We start from the raw sequence: 16,697 nt of genomic DNA on the forward strand, positions 1-16,697 counted from the left end.
CCGAGATTCTGCATTTCCTGTCACTTCCCAGGTGATGCGGATGCTGCCGTACTTGGAGCACCTGGTATTTCGACCGCGCTGTCCAACTGAAATATTATATAATACAAGCCACACATGTAACATAACCTTTCATAGTTGTCACATCAAAAAGGTAAAAAGAGATGACATTAGATTTAATAAGATTTTTTATTTAATCTAATTTATGCCAAATAGTATCATTTCAATATGTAATCAATATAAAATACTGATACTGAGATATTGTACATTTCTTTTGTGTAGTAAGTCTTTGAAATCTGGTGTTTCTTTTATGCTTACAGCACATCGCAGTTCAGATGAGCGACATTTCAAGCAGTCATGTGGCCAGTGGCTCCTGGTTTGGAAGGCACAGATCTAAATCTGGCTTGAATACCTCTGGTGCTAGGGAGCTCACTACCTTCGGGGAAGTCCACTCCATAGCTGCATGATCTGAGTTGGGAGTTGACCATAGGACTAGCTGGGGAGACCCAGCTTTACTCTCTGGGTCCCCAAGCCAATTGGCTTTCTCTGTGAGTCAAGTACATCACATCCTCTGCCTCAGGTAGCCCCACACCAGTCCTGAGATGGTTTCTGTGGTTGTTCTTGGTCTCTGCTTTTCTTGTTGAAGAACCTGGCTCAGGGACACTGACTGATGTCTTCAGGGAGACCCAACCAGGAGGTGGCAGAGCTGGGACTTGAAGTCAGGACTTTGAAACCTCTTCTCCCTCTGCTGTAAGAGGCTCTGGTTCCTTCAGTGTGACATGGTTTCAGAGGACCTTCTGGGTCCACTCACGCTCCTGTAGACACATTTACTTCCATTTATGTGGTGAATTACACTGATAGATTTGCAAATGTTGAACCATCCCTGCATCGCTGGGATGAAGCCTACTTGGTTGTAATTATTTTTTTTGTTTCAGCATATTATGGGGGTAACAAATGTTTAGGTTATGTATATCGCCCTTGCCCCCACTTCCTCCCAAGTCAGAGCTTCATTGCATCTATATTCGTAACAGATATTGGTCTGTAGCTTTCTTTTTTTGTTGAGTCCTTTCCTGGTTTTGATAACAGGGCGATGCTGGCTTTGTAAAATGTTTAGGGAGGATTGCTTCCTTCTCAATGCCATGGAATAATTTCTGCAGGATAGGACCTGTTCTTCTTTGTAGGCCTGGTCATATTCAGGTGTGAAACCATCTGGTCCAGCACTTTTTTTTACAGAAGGTTTATGATTGCTGCTTCAGTTTTGATACTTGATATGGGTCTCTTCAGAAACTCTATTTCTTCCTGATTCAGCCTAAGTAGGTTGTCTGTTTCTTAGAATTTGTCCATCTCTTCCACGTTTTCAAGTTTATGTGTGTAGAGATTTCTATAGTATTCATAGATGATATTTTCTATTTCCATGATATCAGTTGTAATTTCTCCTTTTTCATTCCTGATTGAGCTTATTAGAGTCCTTTCTTCTCTGCTTCTGGTTAATCTGGTGAAAGGCATATCAATTTTGTTTATCCTTTCAAAGAACAAACTTTTTGTTTTATTAATCTTCTGTATAGTTTTTTTATTACGGATTTCATTTAGTTCTGCTCTGATCTTGGGTATTTCTTTTCTTCTGCTGGGTTTGGGATCGGTTTGCTCATCCTTTTCCAGTTCTTTGAGATGATTTGTCAGATCATTGATCTGTGATCTTTCTGTCTTTGGGATGTGGGCAGTTATGGGTATAAATTTTCCTCTCAGGACTGCTTTAGCTGTGTCCCACAGAGTCTGATAACTTGTGTCCCTTTTCTCATTTAGTTCAAAGAATGGTTTGATTTCCATCTTAATTTCCTCCTTGACCCAATAATCCTTCAGCAGTAGGTTGTTTTGTTTCCATGACTTTGTGTAGAGATGAGTGTTTCTGTTGGAGTTAAGACGTATATTTTTATTACCACAAGAGTATGTGAAAATCAATCATCTAAAAGCCTTAATCAAGCCTGTGGCTTCACAATAAGTAGCCCTCCATGTCAGGTGCTGATGACGGTCACTCCACTGTGACATTCTGGTTTGGGATATTTGTAAAGTGCAAATTCTGACTGGCTTTTAGAAGAAACCTATAGCCATGACAAAGGGGAGTCACTCTCTATCTCTAGTATTTTCTGTTCAATAAAAATCCACAGAATCAGCCGGGCATGGTGGCTCATGCCTGTAATCCTAGCACTCAGGAGGCCGAGGCAGGTGGATTGTTTGAGCTCAGGGGTTCGAGACCAGCCTGAGCAAGAGCGAGACCCCGTCTCTACTAAAAATAGAAAGAAATTAATCGGACAACTAAAAATATATAGAAAAAACTAGCCGGGCATGGTGGCGCGTGCCTGTAGTCCCAGCTACTCGGGAGGCTGAGGCAGAAGAATCGCTTGAGCCCAGGAGTCTGAGGTTGCTGTGAGCTAGGATCACGTGGACATCCAAGGAGCTTTGGTGGGAGGTTTGTCTCAAAAAAAAAAAAAATCCACAGAATCAAAATTTTAAATACTCTGACTGTGCCTTGACTTACTAAAGCATGGCAGAGCCCCAGCTTGAGATGGTGCTGAAGTCATCGTGAGCCCTGGGCATAATCAGACTTGTCAAGACACCCAGCTGGGCTCCTGAGGGTCTATTCACGTGGACATCCAAGGAGCTTTGGTGGGAGGTTAGAGGGTGTGAGTTATAGGAAGACAATGTTGGAATTTGGTACTTTCTTAATTACTCTCAAGGGAGTTGGAGCACAGAGAGGCTTGAGTTCCCCAGAAGCTGGGGCAGGATTCACTGGGCAGAGAAGGCAAATGGTAGCAAACACAAGGTAAAGGGGAAATGTACACTAAATACCACCAGAGCCAACCTCAGAAAGCAAGAAGAGTCTTAGGAAATAAATCCAAAGTGAAGGGACTTAAAGAGAAGTTAAATACGGCATGGAATAAAAATGTGCTCAACATCGTTAGGGAGACACACAATGAGATACCACCACACACACAGCAGAATGGCAAACATTAAAAGCTAGCAGTTCTGAGAGCTATTGATGTTGTGGAGTAACTGGAACTCTTATATACTTCTGATGTCAATTGGTACAAAAACTTTGGAAAATTCCTTGGCAGTATTATCATAACATGCATATACCTCCTGATCCCGCAGTCTTATCCCTAGGTAACAAAGTAAGCGCACCTTCCAGTTTCCAGTCCAAAGAGCTTGGGAGTCACCACTCTGTCCTAACGATAAGCCAAAGCTGAACTAACAAAAACCAACAACTCTTCCTAGACCTGACAGAGAAGTGAGGTGACAGGGCAAAGTGTTGCCCCCAAACTAGAGACAGACAGACAGACAAGGCAAATATGGAGGTTGCAAGTTACCAGAACAGACCAAAGAGCAGAAACCTCCCCAGGAACCAGTAGCAGCTCAGGAAAACCTAACCTGCAGCTGACACACTGCTGGAGGCCCAATCAGACGGGCCCCACAATTTCATGAGTTTTACCTCTAAGAATCCTACCAGGTTCTTATAGGAACTATTGGGGAGAAATCCCCCTGGTGCCTCCCACAGGGGGCTGGGAAATAAGCCAGAACCCTCTGTTCTTCTTAACAAGGCCCTCCATGAGAAACTATTTAACCAGGGCCTGACTCACAGGGCTTTATCAGAGCCTGAATGTCGTAGAGGAAGAGGAATTCCCAACTCCAGCCACTCTTTCCATCCTGTTCCACCTAACGGGGTTGGGGAGGAGACTGAGAGGCACATGGGAAGGTCACAGCTCAGGGCACAGGCTCCCCAAGAGACTTAGGCCTACTGTGGGACTGAAGAATGCCTCCCCTCCCCCAACACTGTATGGTAACACCACTAAAGGCCCATCTAATGGGGTTCCCTTTACCCAAGACATCGTGTCTCCCTTTCAACAAAATTTATGAGGCATACTAAAAGGCAAAAGTAAAATAAAATAAAATCACAGTTTCAAAAGATAGATAAAGCATCAGATCTGGATTAAGATATAGCAAGAATGTTGGAATTATCAGACTGGAAATTCAAAGCTACTAGGATAAAAATGCTAAGGGGTCTAATGAGAAAAGCCAACAGCACGCAGGAACAGATGTGTAATGTAAGAAAGATGGAACTTCTAAGAAAGAATCAGAAAGAAATGCTAGAGATCAGAAACAGAGTAACAGAAATGAAGGATGTTTTTGACAGGCTCATTCCTAGACTGGACACAGATGAGGAAGCATCTCTGGGCTTGAGGATACACCAGCAGAAACTTCCAAACCTGAGAAGGAAGAGGAAGGACTGAAAAAAACAAGACAAAATATCCAAGAACTGTGGGTCATCTACAAAAGGTGTAACATACATATAATGGGAATGCAAGAAAGAGAAGAAAGACAGAAAGCAACAGAAGAAACGCTGGAAGCAATAATGACTGAGAATTTTTAAAATTAATGTCAGACATCAAACCAGAGATCCAGGAAGGTCAGAGAACACCAAGGAGGATAATTGTTAATAAAAAGAAAACAAAAAGCAAAAAACCGCACACAGATACATTACCCACAGGCATATCATATTGAAAATGCAGAAAATTAAAGATAAAGCAAAAATCGTGAAAGAAGCCAGGGTGGGGGGGGTCCCTTATCAACAGAGAAACAAGGACAAGAATTATGTCAGATTCTCCTCAAAAACCATGCGAGGAAGAAGAGGGTGGAGTGAAATATCAGATGTATTAAGAGAAAATAGCCACCGATCTAGAACTCTATTCTCTGCACAATCACTCCTAAAAAGTTGAAGAAGAAATAAAGACTTTCTCAGACAAACAAAAATCAAGGGAATTTGTTGCCAGTAGACCTGGCTAGCAAGAAATGTTAAAAGAAACTCCTCAAAGAGAAGAAACATGATATAGGGTAGAGACTGGGATCTATATAAAGAAAAGCAGAGCATTGGAGAGGGAGTAAGTAAAGGAAAAATACAAACTTTTATTTTTCTTATTCTTAATTGATCTAATGGATAAGTTTATTCAAAATAATAGTAGCAACATGCATTCACTGTAAGTAGATGTGTGTGTGTGCATGTGTGTGTGTGTGCTTATGTCTATACTAAATGAATGACAGCAATGATATAAGGAACAGGAAGAAAGAAATAAGATTATTATTATTATTATTATAAGGTACTTGTACCACCCATGAAGGGGTACAGTGTTATTTGAAAGTTGACTAAGATCAGTTGCAAACTCTAGAGCCACCACTAAAAAAAAGTTAAAAAAAGAAGTACCTAAGAAAGAGAAAAAAATAGAATCATAGAAAAATGATTATTAAAACTTCAAAAAGCAGAAAAGGAAGGGAATTCAGAAATAAGAACAAAGAACCAGGGCAAGGAATAGAAAACAGTAACAAATGTAGTAGATAGTAATCCAACCCTATTAATGATTCCTTTAAATGTCAATGGTTAAAATACAGGACAGAGATTGTCGGAGTGCATCAAAAAACAAGACCTGACTGCAGGTTGTCTACCAGGATCCCACTTTAAATACAAAGACACGTCAAATGAAAAGTAAATGGATAGAGAAAATACATGATGCTAACACTAATCAAAGAAAGCAGGATCACAGCAGAGTTCAGAGCAAGAACAGTGACCAGGGATTCATGACAGACCATTCCCTAGCGCTAAAGGAGTCAGAGTGGCTGACAATGACGAGTCAGTGCAGGTTCACCGAGTGTAACAATGCGCCTCTCTGGGGGGGGGAGGGATGTGGGCAATGGAGGAGGCTGTGTGTTTGGGGGGGAGATACAGGAACTCTGCACTGTCACACAGCTCAATTTTGCTGTGCACCTGTAACTGCTCTAAAGAAATAAAGTCTGTTGGTTTAAAAAACTGCACATGCCCACAAAATGACACACTTTGTAACCACCAAAGCAAAGGAATGGAAACGTCAGTGGTAACGATTGCAAGGAATAGAACACTGCACAGCAAGGAAATAGACCAAACTACAGCTGCATGTCACAACACAGGTGAGTCACAGAAAAGACACAGACGGCACATGTCATCTTGTTCCACTGACACAGAGTTCAGGAGCAGGCACAGCTAATCCAGGAGGGTGGAAATCAGCACCATCATTACTTTCGGGTGCGGGGAGGCTGTGGCTAGGAGGAAGCATGGTAGGATCTTCTGGGGTGCTGAAAATGTTCAATATTCTGATCTGGATTGTGGTTACACACGGTGCTTTCATATGTACAATTCATCAAACGTTTGTGCGCATTTTGCGGTACAGCACAGAACCTGTCCCTCAGATTGTCCTTCAGCCTGGTGCCCATCTCTAATTTACACTGAAATCATAGAGGCGGATGTCGGTGCTGAGCCTTGGCATTTATGACTCATGGGAGTGGTTTCACTACACATTCAGTGGTGAGAGCTTCCTTTAAAGATGAGTTCAAGTTTCATGATCGCCTAGTAATCCATCATGCAGCTACGCAGACATGTAGGACATTGGCGTTTGTTTTTGCTCTTTTTATCTTATTCTTTGCTATGTATTTTTAAAAAACAAAATTTTTTAAACAACCCATGTGCTCTACAAAAAGAGAATGGCTAAAGTACAAATGACAGCATGAAAGTTATCACCTAGCCTATATTGCAGCAGGAAAAATATAAAATCTTAGGACAACATCATTGGAAAAGGCAGAATGCTGAATCCTTCCACCCCATGGGCATAGCTAAGTCAGCACTTGCGAGAAAAGGGAGACGGTCAGGAAGGAAACATGGGAAAAATATTAATAGAAAAAGCTGATGCATCCTCTAAAAACGATTTTCTTTGTGGTTGTTATAGTGGTGCTTATGAAATAATGTTTTAGTCTTAATTAAAGGAGTGATTGAAAGAAACCGTTAGGTAACTAACGGCATGAGCAGCATGTGGATGTGGAATGAAACCCACAGAGGTAGCACGGCGATGACTAAAGGTACGGGATGAAGTGGACAATCTAAAGACCCTGCTAGTTATAGCTGGCGTGATTAAGTGTCAGCTTATCAAATAGTCAATCCACTAACCACACAGTGGTCCGGGTTAGGAACTAAAGCCAACTCACCACGGCGACTCCCCTGGCCTCCTGGTAGGCCACCTTGATGACGTCTGCAGTGCTCATGTTGAGGAAAAAGTATCCAGAGCCTTCTCTGACATGCAGCTCCGCCTGCAGGAGGGAGAGGCAGGGAGGGGCTGGGCTGTGTGCCGGAGGGCGAGGGGCCCCACAGTGGGTCTCACCCCCGTAGGACTGTGGCAGGACAAGGGTCATACCTGGATGCCAGGGTGGCTATAGGTGGTCACCTCTTCTGGACTCACCCTCATGTCCTCCACGAGGATGAGCTCTCTGGAGGCCGACACGGGCATGGGAGGGTCGTGCTGAACGGACAAGGCCAACACTGTCAGATCCGAGGCCATGGCCAACTGCGGGCCAACGCAATGCCTGCCTGCAGCCCACGCCTGGAGAGGAGCAGGCCTAGAAGCCCCAGGTCCTGGCCACTCATTCCGTCTGGGACACAAACCCCGATAAAACTGTGGTGCTCCTGAGCCCAGCTGAATGACCACGTCCCCTTTCAGGCCTCCCTCACCTAAGGTGGAGGGAGTTGCCACCTCCTCCACTCCAGACAGAAGCTGGGTGAGCATCAGTCCTGCTCAGAGGACAGCCCCACCCCACCCTGCCAGGCCCCACTGGGTGGGCGACTCACACACACCCCAACCCTCAGGACCTCAGAGCAGATGGCCGGCTTCGGAGCACGTGGCAGACACCACACTGGGGGATTGGAGGGGGGCTGGGCAAACAGGAAAGCCGCAGGCCAGGCTAAGCAGTGGGGGAGGGTCCCATGGAAGAGTACTCACGACTGGCTCCCAAGAGGAAAATGACACCCCTCACTGCCTTGGGCGGCACTCTGCATGGCTCTGCTTCCTGCCACGTGTCAATCGAGGAGACTGCCTGACCCGGCCCAGATCTGACTCACCCATAGTCAGATTAACTGAGCACCCACTGTGCACCAGGCACGTGCAAGGTACTGGGGGTGCAGCAGCTGCCCTGAGGGAAGAGTGAGGGAAGGACAGAAAGATGCCGGGTGCACTGTGGGTGTCACGGGCAAGGAGGAGTCTGAGAGGGAGAGCAGCTCTCAGGGAGCACAGACTTCAAGCGGAGGACACCTGAGCCTTGCCAGTGACAGGGAGCCGCCAGGGCACAGAACATGAGTGCACTTGCCCTACATCCCTGCCATTATTTTCCATCAATGTTTTAATTAAATTTTTAAAGCCTTATTCGTTTTGATTCTCATAAAATACACATAGCAAAAAAACCTCCCACCTTTGTACTTTGACATGTAGAGTTCAGTGGCGTGAAGTACACGCACATTGTTGTGCCAGCATCTCCACCGTGTATCTCCACAACTCATAAAATAACCTGCAGCTCTGTACTCAAGAAGCAATAAGTCCCTAATTTCCATGCCCCCTGGCACCCACCCTTCTACTTCCCGTCTCCATGAATTTGACTACACTGGGTATCTCATATAAGTGGAATTAGACAGAATTTACCTTTCGTGACTGGCATATTCACTCAGCACAATGTCCCCAGGTTGATCCACATGGTAGCACGCATCAGAATCTCCTTCCTTTTTGAGGCTGAATAACAGTCCTCTGTATATCTTAATCATATTTGGTTCATCCATTCATCACTGGTGAACACTTGAGTTGCTTCCACCTTTTGGCTATTGTGAAGAACACTGCTATGAATGTGAGAGGACAATACCTCTTTGAGATTACGCTTTCAATAAGCTTGGGTATATACCCAGAGTTGGGATTGCTGGATCACAGAGCAGTTCTGTTTCATTTTCTCAGGAATGAATAAACTATCTTCAATAGCAGTGACACCATTATGTGTTCCGTTCACCAGTGCACAAGAGTTCCAATTTCTCCACATCTTCACCAATACTTATTGGTTTTTGTTTTTGTTTTGTTTTGTGTTTTTCAGACAGAGTCCCACTCCGTTGCCAGGGCTAGAGTGCCCTGGCATTAGCCTAGCTCACAGCACCCTCAAACTCCTGGGCTCAAGCGATCCTCCTGTCTCAGCCTCTCAAGTAGCTGGGACTACATGTGCTTGGCTAATTTTATTTGTTTCTATTTTTAATTGCCTGCATAATTTCTTTTCTATTTTTCAGTAGAGATGGGGTCTTGTTCTTGCTCAGGCTGGTCACGAACTCCTGACCTCTAGAGATGCTCCAGCCTCGGCTTCCCAGAGTATGAGGATTACAAGTGTGAGCCATCTTGCCCAGCCACTGACATTACTGTTTTCTGTTGTTGTTTGGATAGTAGCATCCTAAGGAGTGGAAAGCAGTTTTCCATTGTGGTTTGATTGTGTTACTCTGATGACTAGTGATGCTGAGCATCTTTCATGAACATGAAGCCATTTGCACATCACCACAGAAATATCTATGCAAGTCCTTTGCCCATTGTTTATTGGATTATGTGTTTTATTGTTGTCAACATGCAGGAGTTCTCTACATATTCTGGATGTGAACCCCCAATCAGGTGTATGATTTGAAGGTATTTTCTCCCATTCCATAGGTTGCCTTTGGCCCTGCTGTGTCCTTTCATACACAAGACTTTGAGATTGTGATGTAGTCCAGTTTACCTACTTTTAATTTGTAGCCTGTACTTTTGGGGTTATATCCAAAACATCAATGCCAAACTCATCGTCTGAAGCTTTCCTCCTATATTTTCTTCCAGGAGCTTTATAGTTTTAATCCTTAACCTTTAGATCTTCAATTCGCTGTGAGTTAATTTTTGTGTATGGTGTTATGTCCGCGTCCAGCTTCATTCTCTTGCACGTGGATGTTCACTTGTCCCAGCACCATTTGCTGAAGAGACTGTCCTGTCCCCACTGGATGGTCCTGGCACCCTTGTCAGAAAGCATTTAGCCATCCATGATGGTCATTTCTGGGCTCAGTGTTCTATCCATTGCTCTGTCTGTCCATGTCAGGGTCACCCTGTTTTGATTACTAGAGCTTGTAGAGTTTTGAAAACAGGAAGTGTAAAGACCTTCAAATTTGTTTCATTTCAAGATTGTTTTGTTTATTTAGGGTCCTCTGAGGTTCCACATGCCTGATACTTTGCTAAATTTCCTTTAGTTCTTACAGTTCTTTTGTGGAATCTTAAGTGTTTTGTACATATGGGATCATGTCTTTTGCAAACTGGTAACTTCACCTCTTCCTTTTCAATTCGAGTGTCTTTTATTTTTTTCTCTTGCCTAATTGCTCTTTCAGTTATTTCCATCACCACATTACGTGTGTTTGCATTGGGTGTGCGAAAACATCAACTAATCATAGGTTTTTTTTTGATACATTAGTCTATTGAATTATGTACAAAACAAAAATAGTACTAGCTTTTATAACTGTCTGTGTATTTACTTTCACCAGAGATCTTTATTTCTTCATAACACTTTGAGTTCCTGTCTAATGTCGTTTCTTTTCAAGTGGAAGGACTCCCTTCATTGCAGGCAGGGCTGGTGGTACTCAGCTTTTGGTTATCTGCCAATGTCTTAATTTCTCCAACATTTTTGAAGCACAGTTTGTTGGCTATTGGGTTCTTAGTTGCAGGGCTTTTTTTTTTTTTTTTTCCTTTCACGACTTTGAATATTTCAACCCACTGACCTCTGGCCTCTAAGTTTTTTTTTTTTAACTTCAGCATATTATGGGTGTACCAATGTTTAGGTTACATATACTGCGTTTGCTCTGCCTGAGTCAGAGCTTCACACATGTCCATCCCACAGAGGGTGCCCATCACGGCCATTAGTTCTGAATATACTCATCACCTCCTTCCCCCTCCCACCTGTCCAACACCTGATGAATGTTGACATATGTGCGTAAGAGTGTTGCTCAGTTAATGCCTATTTGATGGTGAGTACATGTGGTGCTTGTTTTTCCATTCTTGTGATACCTCACTCTGTAGAATGGGCTCCAGCTCCATCCATGATAATACAAGAGGTGCTAGATCACCATTGTTTTTTCTGGCTGAGTAGAACTCCATGGTATACGCATACCACATATTATTAATCCCCTCATGTATTAATGGGCACTTGGCTTGTTTCCACATCTTTGCAAGTGTGAATTGTGCTGCTATAAACATTCGAGTGCAGATGTCTTTTGTAGAATGTCTTTTTTTTCCTTTGGGTAGATGCCCAATAATGGGATTGCTGCATCAAATTATAGTTCTACTTTGAGCTCTTTGAGGTATCTCCGTGTTACTTTCCACAGAGGCTGTACTAGTTTGCAGTCCCACCAGCAGTGTGTAAGCATTCCTATCTCTCTGTATCCACTCCAACATTTATTGTTTTGGGACTTTTTGATAAAATCCATTTTCAAGGGAGTTAAGTGACATCTCATTGTGGTTTTGATTTGCATTTCCTGATGATTAGAGATGTTGAGCCTTATTTCATGTTTTCTGACCATTACTCTGTGTTCTTTTGAAGTTTCTGTTCATGTCCTTTCCCCATTTATTAAAGGGGATGCTTGATTTTTTTTTTTTTTTTTTTGCTGGTTTTCCTGAGTTCTGTATAGATTCTGGTTATCAACCCTTTACCACCTATGTGGCATGGGAATATTTTGTCCCATTCTGCATATCATCAGTTTGCTCTCGTGACAGTTTCCTTGGCTGTGCAGAAGCCTTTTAATTTGATCAGGTCCTGTTTATTTTTTTGTTGTTGTTGCTGTGATTGCCTTTGGGTTCTTCTTCATAAATTCTTTCCCTAGGCCAATGTCTACAAGAGTTTTTCCAACATTTTCTTCTGGAATTCTTACAGTTTCATGCCTTAGGTTTAAGTCTGTTATCTACTGTGAATTGATTTTTGTGAGAGGTGAGAGATGCAGATCCTCTTTCAGTCTTCTACATATGAATATCCAATTATCCCAGAACCATTTATTGAGTAAGGATTCTTTTGTCCAGTGTATGTTTTTGTCTGCTTTGTCAAAGATTAGATGGCTATATGATGATGGTTTAATATCTCAGTTCTCAGTTCTGTTCCATTGGTCTGTGTCTCTGTTCTTGGGCCAGTATCATGCTGTTTTAGTTAATATAGCTTTCTAGTATAGCTTGAAGTCTGGTAAATTGATGTCTCCCAATTTTTTCTTTTTGCTTAAGATTGCTTTTGCTATATAGGGTCTTCTCTGGTTCCATATGAAGCATAGAATTATTTTTTCTAGATCTGCAAATAATGATGTTGGTATTTTAATAGGGATTGCATTGAATCTGTAGATCACTTTGGATAGTATAGACATGTTAACAATGTTGATTCTGCTGATCCATGAGCATAGTATGGTTTTCCACCTGTTTACATCCTCTGCTATTTCCTTCCTCAGTTTTCACAGTTCTCCCTGTAGAGGACTTTTATCTTGTCAGTTAAATATATTCCCAGGTATTTTGTTTTCTTTGTTGCTGTTGTGAAGCATTTTGAGTCTTTGATTTGGTTCTCAGTTTGACTATTGTTGGCATATAGGAATGATACTGATTCCTATACATTGATTTTGAACCTGAGACTTTGCTGAGTTTATTTATCAATTCCAGTAGTCTCATGGCAGAATCTTTGGGGTTTTCTAGATCTAAGATCATATCATCAGCAAAGAGCAATAGTTTGACCTTTTCTTTCCCCATTTGGATGCCCTTGATTTTATTCTCTTGGTTGATTACTCTGGCTATGACTTCCAGCACTATGTTGAAGAGAAGTGGTGATAGATGGCAACTTTGTCTGGTTCCAGTTCTAAGAGGGTATACTTTTAATTTTTCCCTGCTCAGCATGTTGTTGGCTATGGGTTTGTCACAGATGGCCTTTATCATTTTTAGGTAGTTCCATCTATTTCCATTTTGTTAAGCACACTCATCAAAAAAGGATGCTGAATTTTGTTGAATGGCTTCTCTGCATCTATTGAGAGGATCATATGGTCTTTGTTTTTACTTCTATGTATGTGGTGACTTACATTTCTAGATTTGCATATGTTGAACCATGCCTGCATCTGTGGGATGAAGCCCACTTGGTTGTGATGGATTATTTCTTTGATGAGATGAATTTGATTTTCTAGGATTTTATTGTGAAGTTTTACATCTATATTCATAAAAGATGTAGTTTTCTTCTTTCGTAAGTCCTTTCCTGGCTTTGGTATCAGGGTGATGTTGGCTTCAGAAAACATGTTGGGAAGGATTCCTTCCTTCTTGATGTTGTGGAATAATATCTGCAGGATAGGCATCCGTTCTTCCCTGTAGGTCTGGTACAATTTGTGTGTGAAACCATCTGGTCCGGGAATTTTCTTTTTAGGAAGGTTTATTATTGCTGCTTCCATTTCAGTAGTTGATATTCATCTGTTCAGGAATTCTATTTCTTCCTGATTGAGTCCAGGGAGGCTGTGTGTTTCTAAGAGTTTGTCCATTTCCTCCACATTTTCAAGTTTATGTGCATAGAGATTTTTATAGTATTCATAGATGATATTTTGTATTTCCATGGCATCAATTGTAATTTTTCCTTTTTCATTTCCGATTGAGCTTACTAGAGTCCTTTCTTTTCTGCTTCTCATTAATCTAGCAAGAGGCTTGTCAATTTTGTTTATCTTTTCAAAGAACCAACTTTTGTTTTATTAATCTTCCACACAGTTTTTATTATCAATTTCATTTAGTTCTGCTCTGATCTTTGTTATTTCTTTTCTTCTGCTGGGTTTGGGGTTGCCTTTGCTCATCCTTTTCCAGTTCTTTGAGATGATTCAGTATATTGTTGCTTTGTGATCTTCCCGTGTTTTGGATGTAGGCATTTATGGATATAAATTTTCCTCTCAGGACTACTTTAGCTATGTCCCACAGACTTTGATAACTTGTGTCTTATCATTTAGTTGAGTCTTTTGATTTCCATCCTAATTTCCTTCTTAACTGAAGAATTTTTGAGCAGAAGGTTGTTTAGTTTCCTTGACTTTGTGTAGAGATGAGAGTTCATGTTGGAGTTTATTTCTAAATTTATTCCACTGTGGTCTGAGAAGATGCATGGTATAATTTCTATTTTTTTAAATTTGTTGAGACATGCTTTGTGGCCTAGGATATGGTCAATCTTAGAGAATGTCCCATGGGCTGATGAGAAAAACATATATTTGGTGGTTGTTGGGTAGAATGTTCTGTAACTGTCAGGCCCATTTGTTCTAGAGTTCTGTTTAAGTCCATGGTTTCTTTATTTTCTGTTTGGAGGATCTGTCCTGTTCTGTTAGAGGTGTATTGAAGTACCTGGCTATTACAGTGCTGCTGTTTATCATTTTGTTTAGATCAAGTAGGATTTGGTTTATGAATTTGGGTGCAATTGACTTAGGTGTATAAATATTTAGAGTTATTATGACTTCTTGTTGAATTGTACCCTTCACCGTTATGTAGTAACCATCTTTGTCTTTCATTACTTTTGTTGAAGAGTAAGTTATCTGAAATCAGAACTGCTAAGCTGGCTTTCTTTTGGCTTCCATTTATGTGGAATATTTTTTTCCATTCCTTTACCTCGAGTCTGAATGCATCCTTGTAGGTTAGATGTGTTTCCTGAAGACAGCAGATACTTGGCTTGTGTATATTTATCCATTCGGCCAGCCTATGTCTCTTCAGTGGGCACTTCAAGCCATTCACATTTATTGAAGGAATTGATAAGTGGGGCAGATTTCTGTTCATCCTGTTGAGTTGAACTTTGTAACTTTGTATTCTCTCTTGAGCCATTGTGGTACATGGCCTTTGACCTTTACCTTTTGGACGATTTTACACTGGTGAGTGTATATTGTGCTGATCCATGTGTAACGCTGTTCTGAGTACTTTCTGGAGGGCAGGTCTTGTCTTGATGAATTCCCTCAGTCTTTACTTGTCTGAGAAGGTCTTTATTTCTCCTTCATGTAAGAAGAGGTGCTTCAGTCTTGATACTGCTCCCTCCTCTGCAATTCCTAGGACATCCTCCTTAGTGCCCTCAAATTGTTTGGGATTCGGTGTTTCACTGGGTCCCTGGAAACTTTGGGAATGGTCATAGGCACAATGTGGAGAGTGGCAGCTTGTCAGTTTGGTTTGGTTTCCTTAGTCCAGGAAAAAACCTTGCTCCTGGATCTACCACTTGGGAGGGTGGCATAGAGCAATGGTGCCTAACCACTAATTTCAGGACTGATGTCCCCATAAGTCTTCACCCAGACCCAGTGACACTTGGCTATGGAGAAGACTTCAAGGTCACAATCTGAGTCATAGGTTGGGAAGCCCACTCTCTGGCCCAAATCACTAGGTTTTAGTCTGACTTCAGATTGTCAGGGATGCCAGATGTTTGATCAGACCTTCAGTGGTCATCTGAGTTGGGGTTGCCCTCTCAGACTTCTGGCAACATGTGACCATCCCTAAAAATGTCCATCATGGCCACATTCACTTGGAACTTTGGGATTCATTGACCCCCATCCCAAATATTCAGTAAATTAAAGGACCAGGAAATTTGGCCCAAGAATGAATCTCTGCTTGATGCTACCTGAACTTCCATCACCGCTGGCAGCGAATAGTCTAACATCCTCTACTTCCACACTTTCTTTAAACTTGTTAGACTTCCTGGTCTTCACTCTGCCTGCCTCATGTCACTTCTAACCCCTGCATCTCTTTCACTGCCTCACTGTCTGGATGATGTTTCTCTTTTGGATCCCTTGTTCCTCCTGCTTCCTCTCTGTCTCCATTTCCCTCACCTGAGCAGCCATTCCAGAACTCTCTGCCTGTCTGCACCCCAGCTCCCTTTCTGGGAGGCTGCAGGGTCAGAAGGCATTGCAAATCAGGTGCCCACATGGATGAAGCCAGGATGAAATGCCACTGCTTTCTTTTCGGAAGTCATTCTCCTCTTTACTAATGTACATCCTGACACTAGGGAGGAACAATGCCTTTCAGCAATGGACTTCATCTCCCAGTCAGCCCCACTGTTTGGCATAAACTCCAAAGCTTAGAAGGGGCCTCAGTCTCCACAAGTGGAACTTTAAACCTGGCCCTCAAGGTCTTTGATAACCGGGATGGAGAGAGGTGAGAGAAAATAGAGTGGGACTGACAGCAGCTCCAAAAGCAGAAAAAGCTTTTCGAATCGTGGCTGCCACTGTGAAAGGGTTTTCACCAGAGCCAGAGTTACTGAAAAAGATCCCAGGCAAGAAGAGGACAAGACCACACACTTCTATGGGAACCCAGCCCTGCCTTCATGATAACACTGGCTCCCTGGAGTAAAAATTCCGCAGGAAGTGGGCTCTGCCAGGACCGTGTCCCCTTTGAAAAAGAAGGGCCCAGGAAGAGCAAGCGCCCTCTTCCTAAAATGGGAGATCTCACTGGAGTTCCAGAACTAGCTGCCTACCCTGAATGGGTGTCCTCCATACCCACGGACCCTCTGAATCTGCTTCCATCTGACGAGCATGTCTGGCTCTGGGACAGACTCAACTTCGTCACACTGGGATGGCTGAGCCTTAGGTAACTCTCTCTGGCACATGTAACAACACCAGAGCCACGTCCTCTGCTCTTCCTGAATTTTCAGGAACTCTGTTTCCCTCTCCTACCTCCAGCTGCACAGTGAAAGGTCAAAAACAAGCCCCCCATGCATTCTACAGCTTCTCTGTCTGCTGGGAGATGAAGTCTTTGCCGCCCCTCTTTGTGCTTTCTCCCCCTCCCTCCCCTACTCTTCCCCTCCCCATCCCCGTCCCC

Source organism: Propithecus coquereli, unplaced genomic scaffold (genome assembly GCF_000956105.1).
Source record: "Propithecus coquereli isolate 6110/MARCELLA unplaced genomic scaffold, Pcoq_1.0 Scaffold58, whole genome shotgun sequence".
Taxonomy (NCBI): domain Eukaryota; kingdom Metazoa; phylum Chordata; class Mammalia; order Primates; family Indriidae; genus Propithecus; species Propithecus coquereli.